General features: G+C 36.6%; 1 long non-coding RNA gene across 2 annotated transcripts; it reads left to right on the top strand.

Moving 5' to 3' along the window:
- The first annotated feature begins 8,207 nt into the window (after positions 1–8,207).
- On the top strand, positions 8,208–15,691 carry LOC111923967 (uncharacterized). 2 transcript variants are annotated; one of them, XR_002861376.2, is made up of 5 exons: positions 8,208–8,259; positions 12,663–12,720; positions 12,895–13,018; positions 14,094–14,256; positions 15,488–15,691. It is a non-coding gene; the product is annotated as an uncharacterized LOC111923967 (long non-coding RNA). The 2 variants fall into 2 exon arrangements; XR_002861375.2 differs by lacking the exon at positions 12,895–13,018.
- The last annotated feature ends 1,435 nt before the right edge of the window (positions 15,692–17,126 follow it).

Consider the following 17,126-nt stretch of genomic DNA (forward strand, 5'->3'; position numbering starts at 1 on the left):
GCAGAGAAGGAACAGCTTTGATTTTTGGCAGCCATTCTTGTTCAGAACTGCTGAAAGATGAGGACTTATGCTGTCACTACAGGCAAACGACATGGGTGAACTGAACATAATTTGCTTTATTTCTTTCGGCAAGTTATCTCTGTAACAGGCATGGAACTGCAGAAGAGATAATGCTGCAAAAGAAATTCCTTGTCATGGGTTGTTAATTTGAGGACTTTAGATATCACTAAAATGTGAAGAGCATGAAGTATGCATAGGGGGAATATTTACCAGAACTGGTTATGCTTACTTGAGATGGAGAATAAAAAAATCATTACTGGAAATCAGAATATAGAAGCATGGGATAGAAAATGTAGTACTGGTAAAAGTTAACTTCATGGACTATGAATAAATAATAAAGACAGTATCTGGCAGATCTATGAAGAAAATGGACAGTGAAAATTCTTTAATTTCATAAATGAAGCTCCAGGCTCTAAGGAGTCTGGTCATTAATTAATGGCACATTACATTGCAACTAATTTGACAGAAAATCAAGTCTGCATTACCCTTACAAAGTTCTGTGGGATGAGTAGCACTGGAATGGATGTCAGAAGAAAACAAACAGATTTCATCTCTTTTCAAGAATAACACAGAAGATATGGATCAGAGCACATGTATTGTGGAAGATGAAGTCAGTGTTTTTCTGTGTATTCATGAAGCTGAGGGAGATTCTGTATTCTTAAAAACCGATACAACTATTCATAGGGGAAATTTGTCTTAGCAAGTTTTGCTCTTCTGGTTTTGTTTTTTTTTTTTTTTTCTGTTGTTCGGGATCTTAAATAAAAGGCAATTTTTTCTTAAAATACTAATGTTTGTTCATGATCTACAAGGGCTGATTCAAAATTTCCCTATGCAATCTGATTGACTTCCTTTCCTCAAGAATTAGGTATTTTACACACCTGAAAGATAAATGGAAAACCTATATAGCTGTTTTCAGACAAGTCATGGTTTCTCTTGTACAGTGGACATGTATCTTGTCACAGTTTGTTACTTGTTTTGTTCGTAGGATGGAGAGCTGAAACAAGTCTTGAGTTCCAAAGGAGGAAAGAGGAAGGCAGGTATCAGAGGCCTAACTTTTGGGTCCATTTGAAAAATATTGTGCTCAATATACATTTGGTATGTTTATAGGGCCTTCAAGAGGTCACTCAAGCATACATTTCAATCTGCTGAAAAAATTCTCAGACAGAAAATTACATTAATTTCTTCCAGTATGTACCTATTTTTCTTGTTTCGCTTTGAGATCGTCTGATGGTATCAGGAGAAGGGATGTCAGGTCACAAACTCATTCAAATTGCATATGTTGCAATTAGAATTCGAATTACAGGGAAGAGTGTAACTTCCTCCATGCTTCAATGGCATTGTCCTGGAAAAAGATGGAGTTACCCTTTCCAAGGATTAGGAGAAAATAGCTGCAAGATAATTGTTTCAGTAAGATATCATAAAATAAAAAGTATTTTTAAACTATATGTGTATGCTGTATACCCAGGATAATGTAAGAAATTTCCGTATAGAAATTGGCATCTAGTACACCATTTTTCAGGTGTTTTTAGAAACTTGTTCAGGTTAAATTATCCCTGAATTTATCCCATAAAACCAAAGAAGCTTGTAAGATCAAATGTCATTGAAGTAACGCAAAAGACCAGACAACTTGTGAAAGTTTGAGGTGATTCTCTATCCCCTGAGGACAATGAATGGGATAGAAGTGCACATGCAAGTGCACAGAATTCAAATGGATGGAATGTGTCAGTGCACTGATGTTAAAGTAGAATTGTCTGCGAAGCAGAGGCAAAATTTTGTACCGCATGCAGACTAAATACCTTTCCTTAATGTGTGTGGCGTACTTGATAGATAGAAATGGAAATAATTGTACATTAGTAGGTCTCTCCTTATCTTCAAAAATCTCAGAAGACATAAGAGAGAATAAAAATTAGATACATAAAGATACTTGTTTGTTGAATGAGGGAGACATTGTTTTCCTCTAGTAGATGTTTCTAATGTGAAACATTTATCTGGTAGCTATTCTGTATTTCAAAGCATATTTTACAGAAAAAGGAACAATATAAAAATTCTTTCACTGACTTTCGCTAACATTTCTTAGAAGGTTTGAAGAAAGCATCTTGTGAATGCTAATGATATTGACATGTTGTTCAAATGATTATCAAGACTTATAAATTTCTGGCAGTCTCATTTCTATTGTTATATACTACTGATTGGGATGTACTCTGAGACTCCCTGTGGTGTGCTGGTGTTTGGCATTTCTGGAAGCCAGGAGTTGTGTGATACTGCTAAGATTAGAGTCTGGTTTGCACTGTGTGGATGTCCAGGTCTCAGGGCGGACACTGGCATAAAGAAGATGCTCCATCCATGGTGTTAAATTATTTTGTGCTAATAATGGCTGAGGATTTGCTTCAAATTGGTTGCAGATCACTTGTCATAGACCAGTGAGGAGTGGATTAAGTTGAATAAGGAAAAATCCTCCAGGGGATAGAGAAGATCACAGACCTTGTTCCACATTTTAAAACTATCCTTGTTATTATACCTTTTTTGTGATAAGTAGGAGACTTTTTGAGTTGGGGAGAAAGAAATATTTTGGGGTCACTGCGTTATGAGACATTGTTGAAAGCTAAAAATTTTGTAATTGGATGCATATCTCTATTACAGGTGTCTGTCTTTGATTTTTCCCATGCTCAGCAGTTTTCATATGAAATTTTTGCCACTTACTTACAATATGTTCTTACTGACTAGAAATAGACATACTTTGTCGTTTATTTGCATCTGATCTTCACAAATGTCCTTCAGATGTGAAATGGCTTCCCTAAGGCTTGAGCAAACTCCATGACCTTTTCAATGCACAGAGCCTGTTCATGAGGCAAAGACACAAACCTGACGTTGATGAGAAATTATGTACTTTATTAAAATCAAAACAAATCTCTGGTTGTCTTCCCCCACACCCACTCCCCACACTTTGCATCTTTGCACTCCTTATATGGAATTGTTATCTCAGTGCAGATTAGTATTGCTTTTCTGCATATTGAAAACTTATTTCTACACTACAGGAGGTAAAAATTTTGGTATTAGTCTTCATTATCTATTTTTAATAATGGAACTGATGGCACCATACATCCAAAGGTTTTTAATTTCTTTATGTAGGCTGTTCTTTCATATCTTTTTATAGGGGTATTTTATCCATCTGTTCACTTCCCTTGTGCTTTTTTGTTTTAAAACTATTTTTCATTCTCTCATGATTTAAATTATAAAATGATCCAGCCATGAGCTATGATTCTTAGATCTTCACAGTGAGAAAAAATCTTCCAAGGAATTCTAACCTTTCCAAAAGCTTTTGATGTTTAATATCATGTTGCATACAGACAGGTAAGTAGTGATTGCATTCTGTGTTCAGTGTATCCTTCATGATTGGCTTTTTGTTTGAGATCAGGCAGAAAAAGAAATTAAGGGATTTATTTTTTTTTTCCCAAGTGTGACAGTGGTTATTGAACTGGTCACATTTTATTCACTTCACTTTTGCCACCTGACAGAATGAACAATTATCTCCAACCAACTGCTGTGGTTGCAAACACATAGAAGTAACTCTGACCAACAAACTCTGTGGGTATCCATACCAAAATTCACCACTATAAAGTGATACTACACTGAGACCTTTCTAATCATGGTCCCTGTAGATGTAATAAATAATTTGCATTCAGGACACAGAGGTGTTAAAATTTTCCTTGTACATGAAACGTCTCTTACTGTTTACAGGATCTCAGGTGCTCTCTTAGAGTAGTCTAGTAGATGGAAAGCAACCTATTTCAGCTGTAGGCAAGGAAAATAAATGTGAGAGGAAAACTCTTCTTGATAACAATCATACATCCTTTGTATAGCATTTCCTTATTTGTCTTTTAGTCAGAGTATGTCCTGGCTCTGTCATGTTACTAAGGAAAAAAAGGAAAACAAGCATTTAATTTTTTTCATTTTGACACCTTTCAATTAAACTAATCACTTTGTGGGTCCTTTTCTTAAGCCTAGGTTTATTACAACTCTTAGAGTTTTTTTCAAATGCAATTTCTGGAATAGCTAAATTCAAAACAAAATGAAACTAAAACAAAATATTCAAGAAGGCTCCTTTTTGCCTTTATCATTGCTAGATCAAAGTGATACTAACTCATGGTAAGTAAATTAGTGAATTATCATAAATATACAGCTTTCTTAGAGTCCTTAAGATGTTTTAAGATGTTTATGCAGTTTAGTTAGTTTTTCTATTGCAGGCTGACTATAAAGATTGCTAGACTAAATACATAATAGATTTCCTACTTTTAGTGCCTGTACTTGTGCTAAAGCATACCTCTAGTATTTTCATGCTTACAAGTCTCTTTTATCTGAGTCCTTAAAATATGCTTTCAGCCAGGATATCTGCATGCTATGTGGTAGAGAATTTTGTAACATCCATTTTATGAGTCTATGCATGCATACATACATACATACATAAATACATACACACATGTATACATACATATCTCCTTTGTAATCAAAATAATTTTATTTTCTCAGTTCAAGCCTGATGTGATTAAAAGTGCCTTAGATTGTGAGCAGGGAAATGAAGAGAGCTTAGGAAATAAGTGTATGGTGTTATGCCTGTGCAAGAATGACATTAATAGTGATGTGAATGAATGGATTATGTTGTGTTCCCCTACATTCAAGTCCCAGTGAGCAGTTAATGACCATCAATAGATCCCTAGAGGAGGGAATTAAAGAGGATACAGCGAAATGATGGTCCACTACTTCATTGACAGGCACAGAGAAATAACATGGTCCCCTGGTTAGCCACATAAAGGGCTAAGGAAGGGAACTAGCAGAGAGAGCACATTGTGCCATGACAGACTCAGATGTTAAATATATGCATGCCTGAGCAAAAGAAACTTTTAAAATGTATGTGTATGTTACTAATTATTTATATCCTTCATCAAACATTTAACACATTTAGCTATGGTGAATATACAATTCAGCACACTGATTCCCTTCTTATATTTATTTAATAATCTTTTTCCAATAAGAGTAGCTGAAAAATATAAATTAAAACATTTCTCTGCTGAAGTCCATGGAGGTGAGAATTTGCTGCTGCGTTTTTGAATTTCTGCCTTGTTTCAAGCTAGTGTAATTTTGCTATAGCATACTGAATGGGCACAGTTGGTCTCTGTCATTCAAATATTAAGCAGAAAAACATGATTTTTTTTTTCCTCCTGATTCTTAGTCTAAACATTTAAAAAAACTAAGTTCAAATGAGGATGTGAAGCTTTTCCTTCATTCCTTCAAGTCTGTCTCTACAAATTACTAAGAAAGTTTGTAATATAGAAGTTGGACAATAGATATGTGCTCTTTCACTTTAATGGTTGCCTGTGTCCCTGTCTTTTCACTGCATTATCAGGATGCTTTTTTAGTTATCTTGTTGGTCCAATATGTCTGTAATAATCACTGGCTGTGATTTTCTCCTCCTGAGGCATACTCTGGAACATGAATACTGTTGGAAACACAACTGAATACAACATACAAGAAGAAGGAGTAGGCCTTAGAAGAGGCACAAATGTATATGTGGACATATCATCAACAGACCAAGTCAGTTGGGAAATCCCTGTTTGGTTTGAGATTGTGGTTCTTCTTTCGCTTTTATGTTTTTGGGGTTTTTTATTGGGTATTTTTTTTTGCCTAAAAAAAACATTTTCTTGAGGGAAAAAAAATTATTTTTTTGAAGTAGGTTTGCTTTTCTGAAATTGGAGTATGAATATTTTTATGTTGCTTTTCCTTCATACTCATATGTAGTTTCTCCTTCTGTTCTTCTGAGAAAACACCTCACAATTAAGTGAGACGTGTCAGCCATGTAAAGTGAAGGGTCTTGGAGTTTCCATTCTTACATTTTTACAGCCAGAGAAGACGTCAAGAATTAAAAAAATGGTAGGGAGAAAATTTGCCAATTTCACCACCTGTGGTTCTTTGTTCTGTCAATCTTGCAAGCAGAATTTAACTGTTGTGTAGTCTGTAGGGTTGGTTTTTTTTTTGATTTTTAAAGTAACAGAATGTTCATTTGGTGTTAGAATTGCTACACAGCATTTGGAATATAATAGAATATAATATAATATAATATAATATAATATAATATAATATAATATAATATAATATAATATAATATAATATAATATAATATAATATAATATAATATAATATAATATAATATAATAGGTATATTTCATATTTTATCACATAGTTTTAGTTGATCTTTGCTGGAAAGCTAGTAAAAGAAATGAGGATCTCGACAAGTTCCTATGAAAATCAAATTTTGCTTTACACGTACTCCATTATTTGGCATTAATAGATAAAAAGTAGCAGGTATGCAAGCCATCTGGAATATTATTTTGACTTTTTTTCCTTGGTGTTTTTGTAAACATGGCCATCCTGAGTGGATATTTTTTTCTTTTTTCTTAAAAACACCATATTGGTAATGTACTTGTAGAAAAAAATATAAGGTATTTCATGATACTTCTTGGCAGATCCCCTTCTCTAACCTTGAAATATTAGTTACTGAGCAGACCAAAACACAGAAGTGCTATTGCCTTCCAGAGGATGAAATAACAGACAAATTAACCAACAGAGTGACATTAAAACTGTTAGGTGGAAAGCTGTAGACTTGGCCTATTGTCTGATTATGAGCTGACTCCCTTACAATCATATTTTTTTAAGAAGTATTTTAAGGTGGAGCTAGAAGAAGTGTTTGTCAACAGAGCTACAGAAAATGACTGAACTTTTGCTTGTTTCCTTATTTAGTTTTTTCCTACTTGTATTCAACAACAAATTATGAAAACATTTTCCATGCACGGAAATGTCTTCCTGGTAGCCTTTCCCCTCTAATCTGAAGGTAAGAATATAACTGAAATTTATTTCAGATGAAGAACAAACTCTATTAAGAGAATCTCCTGTATGTGTGATGAGAATTTAGCTTTGATAATGCTAAACAGGGAGTCTTCCCACCCTTTATCAGCAGTTTAGACAATGAATCCTTCCTAACTGCAGAAAAAGTAAGTAAAGACTTGTGAGAGGGTCCAAGCCTGTGCTGAATTTACTGTTTATTGTCTTCACTACTGAAAATAAAACTGAGGAGTGAAAAATGTTACATGGAGGAAATGGAGTTGTAAATAAAGAAATCTTCACATGTCCATAAGTCTGCTCCTTTCTAAAATACACTGAGTGCAACATGGAAATTAATGGATAAATGTACTGGACTTGAAGTGGTTGATCACTGAAGGAATCAGTAAACAGAGAAAAAACACATTCAAAAGGAAGAAAGATGAATGATGACAACAATGAGAATATTAGAACCGATAAGATCAGTGTCATAACCACAGTGTTTTGCTATCATTCCATTCATCACATGATGCCTTCAGTGCTGTTCATTGTCTCCTTTGGAAGGAAAACATATGTTTGGAAAGAAGAGTGATGAAGCAGACACGATAGAGAATGCAGTTGCATTATGTCCTGTAGCTGGCAGCACTTGTACCCCCATCTGTTAGGGGGAAAGGAGCAGAATAACACCGGCATGAAATATTAATCTATTTCATTGACCATAAAATATCAAAAGTCATCTCCTTTCTTATCTCTCCACCGATTTCATGTTCAGCATCTCCATTGTACTAAGATGCCTTGAAAGATTAGAAGCAGCCTGATTTCCCTTAATGCCTTAATAGTTTTGTCCTAGTTTCCAAGAAGGGCAAGAAGGAGAACCCTGGAAACTACAGACCTGTCAGTCGCGCTTCAGTGCCCAGTAAATAATGGAAAAGATTACTCTGGGAGGTATTGGAAAACACTTGGTGGACAATGCAGTCATTGGCCACAGCCAGTACAGCTTCATGAGGGGGAAGTCCTGTTTGTTAAACCTGGTTTCCTTCCATGAGATGGTAACTCAGCTGATCTAGAAAAGCTAGTTGATGTAATCTCTTTGGAGTTCAACAAAGTTTTCAATATTGTCTCACACAGTATCCTCCAGGACAAAATGTCCAGCCCACAGCTAGATAAACACAGCATGCATAGGTGAGCAACCTGCTCATGGGTCAGACACAAAGGGTTACAGTGACTGTGACATCAGGCCTGTCACTAATGGGGCTCCACAGGGCTCCATCCTCAGCCTCTTCAGCATCTTTGCTAGTGACCTGGATGCAGGACTTGAAGGAGTACTAAGTAAGTTTTCTGATAACACTTAGTTGGAAGGAGATGCCCACTCCCTCAAGGGCAGAGAGGACCTGCAGAGAGACCTCAAAATTAAAGAGATGGGCAATCACCAACCATGAGAAATTCAACAAGGCGACCCTGGTGGTGTGTATAGACTGGAGAACAAGAGGCTGGAGAACACAGTCATGGAAAGGGACGTGGGGGTCCTGGTTGACAGAAGTTTGAACACAAGTCAGCAGTGCCCTGGCAGCCAGGAGAGCCAGCATTGTCCTGGGGTGCACCAGGCACAGCATCACCAGCCAGACAAGGGAGGGGATTGTTCTGCTCTGCTCTGCACTGGGGCAGCCTCTCCTGAAGTTTTGGCATCCACAAAATGAAAAAAGACATTAAGCTGTTAGAATGTCCAGAGAAGGGCCTCAAGTATGGTGAAGGGTCTGAGAGGGTATGGAGAGGAGAATTCTCATGAGGAGTGGCTGAGTCCACTTGGCTTGTTCAGTCTGGAGGAGGCTGAAGAAGACCTCACTGCATAACTTACTCATGAGGAAAAGTGGAGGGGCAGCTAGTGATCTCTTCTTTCTTTTGTCCAGTGGCAGGACCTGAGAGAATGGCCTAAAGCTGTTTCAGAGGAGATTTAGGTGGGATATTAGGAAAACCAGAGGGTGGTTGGGCACTAGAGCAGGGTTCCCAACGAAGTGGTCACAGCACCAACCTGACAGAGTTCAAGACACATCTGGACAATGCTGTCAGGTATATGGTGATTTTCTTGGGGTGTCCTGTGTGGGACCAGGAGTTGGACTCTATGATCCTGATGGATTTCTTCCAACTCAGCTCATTCTATGATTCTATAACATAAAAAAAAATGAGACTGGAATGAAATTAGTGGCAAGTATGGTATATTATTTCCTTCAATTTTACCTGCCCTTTGTCAACCATTTGTGTCATGGTACAATAAACAGGTGGATCTTTGGTCTGACCAAGCCCTGCTCTAAGGGTAAAGGGCTTGAGAGAAATATTTGGATACATAAGACCAGGGTACTTGCAGGTTTGCGAGAAAATGAATTAAGGTTTTTAGAGGCAAGATGATGAAAGAACCAGCATGTAAAAGGCAATATTGGACTATTGTCTAGGAAGAAAGAGATATGAGGACATTAAAATGAGTTTAAATCCTTTAAATGTGATATTTCTTCTCACTTGTCCCATGCCAAAAGCAGAGGTTGCTTATGAAGTTTGGTGCACTGCAGTATCAAAGCACAGTGAAAAGTCTATTTTTATTATAATTGAAAGTTCGGAAGTCATTAATAATCTTGTTGCTTTAAAGACTTTAAAAATCAGCAATGGCTGATCACTCTTCTGAAAACTTTCTGGCTGTTGTATACAGAGAATGACTAAGGGACTTTGATGCTGTCTGTCTCAACACCATATTACTTTGCATGGTGGTTTCTGGAACCAGGTCTAAAACCTCAATTTTATCTCTTTCAGGCTAGCAGCTGATTACTGTAGAAAAAAAATCAAAATCTATGTACATGTTCTCTGCTTTGGCCAAATGAACGTTAAATTTTGCTGTCATTAGCAGTAACCCATTTAAAACACAAATAAAAACATCTGCAGTAATTGCCATTAATATGTCAGCATTTATTTTGTCACCATATAGTAACTTCTTAGAGTCTACAGTTATTTACTTCCCTAAGTTTAAAAAGAGAAACAGCTTTGTTGCTGATGCTAAAGGAATGTAATTAGAGGGGAAGAGACAGACATCTGTTAGGTTGTTTGAAAAATGGGTTTTTTGAAATTTAGGTGACACAAAAATGTGCAATGTCTTTTACATGCATTTAAATTGGGGAAAGATAAAGACCTTTATAAACAATTTTGCAGGAGTCTAGTTTTAAAAAAAGAGTGCAGAGTTGCAATAACTTAATGAGTCATCAAAGAAGGTTGAGCTGCTCAATGTCTATTAAATTGAAATGATTTTTCCAGACAACTAAGAGATAATGGAAAAATGAAATGGCTCATCAGTGCCATAGGGATTCTTTTTTAAATGCAACCAGGTTTTAATACCTTTAAGAAGATGAAGTTAGAGCATTCACAAGCACTTGAGTCATGGTTACTGAAATTTGGATATATGGTATAGATAGTAAAGTCAGTGCCATGAAAGCAATTCTGTATAACAGTCGCAAGCACATTCCTATTTGGATGTTTTTTGGGTTTTTTTTGCCTGGCATGAACCTGGCAGTATGTTCTTTTATTAAGTTCATATCCGCTGAAAACCCCAAAAGGCATTTCCTGATTGAGTCATATGTTACACTCATCTTTTATCTAAGGATGGAAAATTGTGTTGAGCTAAGATAAGAGTTAACTAAAATTTTGCTGGGAAAAAACTCTAAAAGTAATCATGCGTAGCCTATTCCTTTCAGGTTCATACACTATTGCATTTGCTTCTTTTCTTAAAGCTACTTATTTCCACAAAGGCTGTGCACTGGGGCTGTTTTATCAGAAGGAAAGGCAGAGATCCAGAAGCAGGTGCAAACACTGCAGTTTTCAGACACACTATTTCGTATGCTTGTTGCATGCTGTTGCTCTTCCAGCAAGTGTTTTACCCATGTCTCACATGAGACAAATACTCTGCCATGTAATGAGGATTTATCCCCTGACAACAAAATGTAGCTCTCCCACTTGTGTTGAGTGGTATCCTCATATTTCAACAGGAAAAGATGAGGAACAACAAAATAGCATTTTAATAGCACTGACTGATGACAATAGGAATAAAATGTGCAACAGCTAGACGACTATGTGTGATGGGGCAGTCAGTTACAGCAAGCAGGAATAAAAATACGTTTTGCATGGAGGCTGCTTTAAAAATTATGTGGCAGTCAGTAACAGCAAGCAGGAAATTAAAAATTTAGTAGGGATTTTTATTTTGTTTTGTTGGTTTTTTTCATTCTAGGAGTAGAGTACAATAGTCTTGCAAATAGCTATAGGTGGGATGTGGAAAGGAATGATTTTGTTTTAATAGGAATAATGAACTGCCTTTATTTGATGCATCATATGTTGAGCATAGCTCATGCCACCTTGTGCCCAAAGAAAAGACAGCATTGACCAGCCTGTAGTGGTGGATCTGCACACTCCTGGTCATGCAACCACAGCGACATCTGAGCAAACCAGAAAGATGGACTGTTGGAGTTGTGACTGGAGTGAAATAGGAGCAGAGCCTCCTCAGACAAGAGAAGTTGAATTATCTGTATTTCAGACCTCTGTCTTGTTATTGGCCTGAAAGGAATTCCCAGCTGAGGAAAACTTTGCTCTCTGTCACTCGATAAAAGACTTAGTTGTCACTTTGAGTGCACTAACTGAAAGAGAGCCTGACAAGCATTTCACACCATATGGTATTTCCTGCTTCAATTTGTTTTAAATGTTCAGATTCTTTTTATACTTCATGGCCTTAAAAAAAATAAATCTTGATGTTTCTCCAAAAGACAAATAGTTTCAGTAGTACTACTTCTATTAATATAAATGTACAGTTTCAAGAAATAAACTATAATGTGGAGGCTGCTCCATGAAAGAGATGTGTGCAGTTCTTAAGTGTCCCATCTGTTGCTTTGCTTCAATCCATCTTTATATAAACCAAAGGTGAAAGTCCAAAAAAAAAATTCAAAAGGAAAAGGCAGGGGTATGGTCCCTCAGGAAGAGATAGGAAAATAAAATTTAAGTTGATGGATAGAAAGAATAAACCAAAATAATTAAGAATATTTTAAAATCTCTTTAAATTGCATTATTTATTGTTGTTTTCCTTTTGTTGGCTGAATGGAAGAAAACAGACAGAGACCTGCTAAACCTTGCCTGTACCAAAAATATGCATTCTAAAAAGATGCTACTGTGCAGTTCTCAAGTGATTAAATAAAGTTTAACTTCACAAATTAGGGTGTTGAATATGGTAGACAGCATAAGTAATTAGTAAAGATCATGTTAAATTTGGAAGGTTTTTATTCCCATCCTTTGAAACTAGTCCATTATAATAGTCATGAAGTTAAAAGCCTTTATTTTGCCTCTTCATTCTCATTCTCTCTTTCTCATGCCATCAGGAGGAAACTATTTATTTATTTTTTTTATAACATGACTTGTCCTGTTAATAAACAATGCTGATTATAGGCTGCTTCCAGGGAATGCTAAGTGATGTAAGTGGATGAAAATGTGGGATTTTCAAGAAGTTGCCTGTTGGAAAGCACACTATTTTAAATTGTTATTGTTAAGGGAATTCAGGAAAACTTGTGATGGTGCTGCCATAGAAGGAGAGGATTGCTGAATGTGTGTTTCTGGAGATACTAGAAAATCCAGTTACTTTTCTTCTCTTTACACATTTGTCATAGGGTTGGTTTTTTTTCTATAGCTAAAGAAAATATTACTTGTTGTTTTTGCAGCCTTCAACCACGATGGTTCTAGTAAGAAGGGAAAGGAAGATGTGTCACATTACCTCATGTATGTACACTTGTTCAGCTGTGGGAAGAACTAACCAGCTAGCATGTAGGTTCCAGCAGACTTGTACAAACATGAACTGGCCTTAAAAGAAGTACTACATATAAACACAGAAACAGAATGGTTTGGGTAGGAAGACGCCTTAAAGATCATCTTGTTCCACCTCTCATGCCATAGGCAGAGGCACTTTTCACTAGACTTGGTTGCTCAGAGCTCCATCGAGCCTGGCCATAAATATTTCCAGGATGGGGCATCCACACCCTCTCTGGGCAACCTCATCCAGTGCCTCTCCATCCTCACAGTAAGGAATTTCTACCTGATGTCTAATCTAAACCTACTCTCTCACAGTTTGATCTTCACAAGGGATGAAACACAAATAGTAGAACCATTTGTGTGTTTGTTTTAAAATGTTGCTGATATTTTAACAAAAGGAGAAGACTGTAAAGAGATAATAAATCAAACTATCAAAATGTTTAGGGTATTTAAAAATTTCTGTGGATGGTATACTATCTGCCCAGGCTTTCAAAGAAAATCTTATGACAAAGTGGAGATAGACATGATATCTGAGGGAGTGTTTCTGGCTATAAATAAACAAACAAACAAATAAAAAAATAAATATTATTTAAATGTCCATTTCATGCTTTGATTACAAAATTTATTTCATTACAGTAATGCTGAATATATTGGGGGTTATATCAGCCCACCCACTTCTTTATTAGTGTCAGGAATGGGTCTTTGTAAGGCATTGCTTTTTATTTGCTGCAATGGAATTCTTTTAGACTTACCCAAAAATGAAGAATTTATTGTCCTTGGAGAATAAAGAGAGTCTGAAGTTACCAATTCTTCTGCATCTTCTCCTTGGAGAACAATCCAATAGAAATAAATTAGCTAGAGCTCACAGCTATTTATTCTTTGGGTTTTGTGTCATACTCTGTCTACGTTTACATTAGTAAGGAGTATTCCTATGCTCTTGTCTTGAAAAATACTGCTGGCATATGCATGAATGTATGAATATGCAGTTTTCTTAGAGATATTGTAAGATAATGGTGGGTCGTTTTGCCAATTCATCCTGATGCAGCATTTTTTATAAGTTGCTGGAACTTTTAGATTGGCCAAAATCTTGTTCTTTTATTGAACATAAAGAAATTTGAATCAGCAGGATGTGAGATGTCAATCTAATACAGTTTTATCCTTCCTTGCAAGGGAATTATCTTTGATTACCCGTCAAAATACTTGTGAAAGTAATATGACCTACTTTGATTTAAAAAAGGAATTTAGTTGCATTTTTCATTTGACAAGGGAATAAATAAATTTTAATATAAATTATCAGCAAAACAGATATTTTCTTCTTCTGACACTTATGTTGGTTTCTTTAGTTTTACTGCAAGAAAATTGTGATTGTTACTGCTGCTTACATGTGGAAAGATGAATAGGCCGCCTTGCAGTGAGAGAGTGATAGCTGATTTGTAACATTTTAATCAAAAAGTCTGCAAAATGAACCAGGCACCAAATCTTCACTAGGATCCCGAGGAGCCACAGGTATGCTAAGGACTTGTGTGCACAGGTTATTAAGTTGGACTGGGTAAGCTGAGGAAGATAAAAGGCATCTATGGTACAACTGACACTTTACATGAGCTTGTGTGCATGGGTCGCTATGTTTAATATTGATAACTCAGCCAATATGCCATTGAAAATTAGAAAATTTTAAGATTGGAAGCTGTTTATTTGTGGGACAGTTTTAGTGACTGTCTTAATATGTGTCTTCTCTTTTAAAGTATTTCTTAGCAACAGTGAGGGGTCTAAACCATGACTTTTTAGAAATAAGCAAGCTCAGAAAGGTCCTTTTCTTTCTAAACACAAATGTTCTAGTGTCCTTTTTCATTACAGGATTACTGCTGATCTGTGATCTAAATTGAGGAGGCAGGTAAATGTTAAGTCAGACAGGGCTGTGTGCTCAATTATTGGCTTGTCTTGTCTTCTTTCCGAGGAAGCTAATAGCCATCATGAGGGCTGTGGTTACACTAGTTAGTTGGTTTGAACTGATGCCTAGAGAGGCTGATCTGGAACAGAGGCTAGACAGAGTTAAAAGGATAAAGTAGGTATTTATTAAAAGGCCTTTCCCAGGATACACCCTGGGCAGTACAAGAGCCCAGCCGTGGCTCTGTCCAAGGTGGATCCAAGATAGACATAAGGTGGATGAGCGGTCACGAGTTTTTACATTTTTATAAATTTTGGTCCATTACATATTAGGGTTAATTGTTCAATTACAGCTTCAGGTTATGAAGTCTCATCCTCTCAGTTTGCTCTCTTCAATTCACCTTTGTTTATGCTTTTTGGGCCTGAGGATTGTAATGGTTGTCCTTGGTTCTCTGCCTGGAAAAGGATTGTTTTGTCTACCTACCCTGTGAAGAGAACTTACTGACACTTAATATGAAGCTCAGTTACACACTAAGGTAGCACAAAATCTGAAAAATTTGAAAGCTAAAACTTATGACATCATTTACCCTCCTTTGGAGGCTTGACAAGGCCTTTACCTTCTTAAGCCTCTAATCTAAATATCTACTAATAATAAGTATTTAATAGCAGATAAGTATCTAACAATAGTAAATAACTAACAATAATAAACATCTAACAACAGTAAATATCTAATAACAGATAAAAATCTAATACTAAATGTAAATTGTTATTATGTCCACTAGTGCAGTTTTAGAGTGATTCCATCATCTGTCTTCACTTACCAGGCATTGTTTTCTTTTCCTGTGTTTTTCAGCATGTAAAAAACCCTGTTTCTTATGGAGATCAGAGGCTGTGGAGGTTAAGGCTGCATCATCCCTGGTACCCCAAAAGATATCTATCACCCTGACACCCTGAGGTTCAGGAGAGCTTCGTCAGCTCTTCACTCAACATTTGTAAGTGCTTAGCACTAGCATTCCTAGTACCAATTCAAGTAAATATACTACTCTTCTATTAATAACTTCAGAGTTGTTGGTTGTCTTGATTTGAAAAGACAGGCATCTGCTAAGGAAGGCACTTAAAACACTGGCAGAGTCAGAATACAACCTGACACCCTGTTGGTCAGGGTTGGTAGCAGTCTGATTAAATGGTGGCTGCAGTCCTCCTGGAGTGACAGATTGAAGTAATCAGGTTCTGTTGAAGTAATGATCCTGTAGGAGGATGTAGTTTTCCTCCCCGTAGGAATGCTTGGCTCCTCCCCCTGGGTGGAGCATCTCCCAATGGGATGATGTCATTTTATCAGTGTGCAGTGAGACTCAAGGGCCCATTAACAGAGACAGCGCCCTGGAGGGAGGATGGGTTGTGGAAGATAAAGAACTCTGTGACACCTGGTTTTAACAGCAGATATCCCCCTGGAGTTATGAGGGATGGGTCATGGAAGAGATAAAGAACACTGCCTTAGGTGGTAATAGAATACATACTTTTGGTTACATCTTGCATTGCAACCTAAGACATTGGTGAAGAGGTTGTTAGACATCTCTGGTAGAATCTAGATGTTTGGTTCAGAGTTATAAAAAGAGAACATTGTGTGTTTGTGAGTCTGTGTGGGCATACACAAAAAAAAAGTTTTACCAAGGCATGTTAGCCAGTGGTCTATACAGGGACAAGCCACTGATACTGACAGCAATGTAGCCCTTAAGTAGCTGAACTACTGAAAGCTGTATGATCTGCTTTAAAAGGAAAAAAAAAAAAATCCAAAAAGAAAACACTTCAGCCCAAATGCCTATTTCACTGATCAGGTTGCTGTTTTTAGATATACACTTATGCTGTATGTGTAGACTGATTAAAATGGTAGTTGTTGCAATATTTTGGAAAGGAGGGATATTGCAGTGAATCCAATTGTGTGTCATGCTCCAGTGTGATGCTCCAGAATGCCATGTTATCTTTGTTTTCAAGAGGCAGTTCAGTTAAATGTCACACTGTCTCCCATAACATAGACCTTGACAGTAATTTATTCTCAAACACTGCCTCCGCTTATGGCTGCTTCTTTGTTTAGATATTTCTTTCAATTTCAATGTAGTTTGAGATAAAGTTTACCTAAGTACATCAAAGTACATCAAAGGGAATAATCTGCCAAGTGAAGCTAAAATTTAAATTATGGAACATTAAGCATTTTGTGTTGTGAACTAGCATTGCTTTGCTCTTGTATCCCCTATACCAAGGACAAAATTTCAAAGATAGCTGCCTAAATATTTATTCTCACTGCTTAATAGAAATACTGCATCATTAATTAAGTATATAATCTAAGTTTCCTAAAATTTATAATAAAATTCCTTTAGATGAAATTTCCAATATTTTCTGACTCCATACATATTGTGGTTGTAGCTTGAGGGCTGATGTATGAAGAGAGCTGAACAAAATCAAACTGTTGGACTCCATTGTCATTTCCTAGTGGA

The sequence above is a fragment of the Cyanistes caeruleus genome, chromosome 1, assembly GCF_971803275.1.
Source record: "Cyanistes caeruleus chromosome 1, bCyaCae1.hap1.1, whole genome shotgun sequence".
Taxonomy (NCBI): domain Eukaryota; kingdom Metazoa; phylum Chordata; class Aves; order Passeriformes; family Paridae; genus Cyanistes; species Cyanistes caeruleus.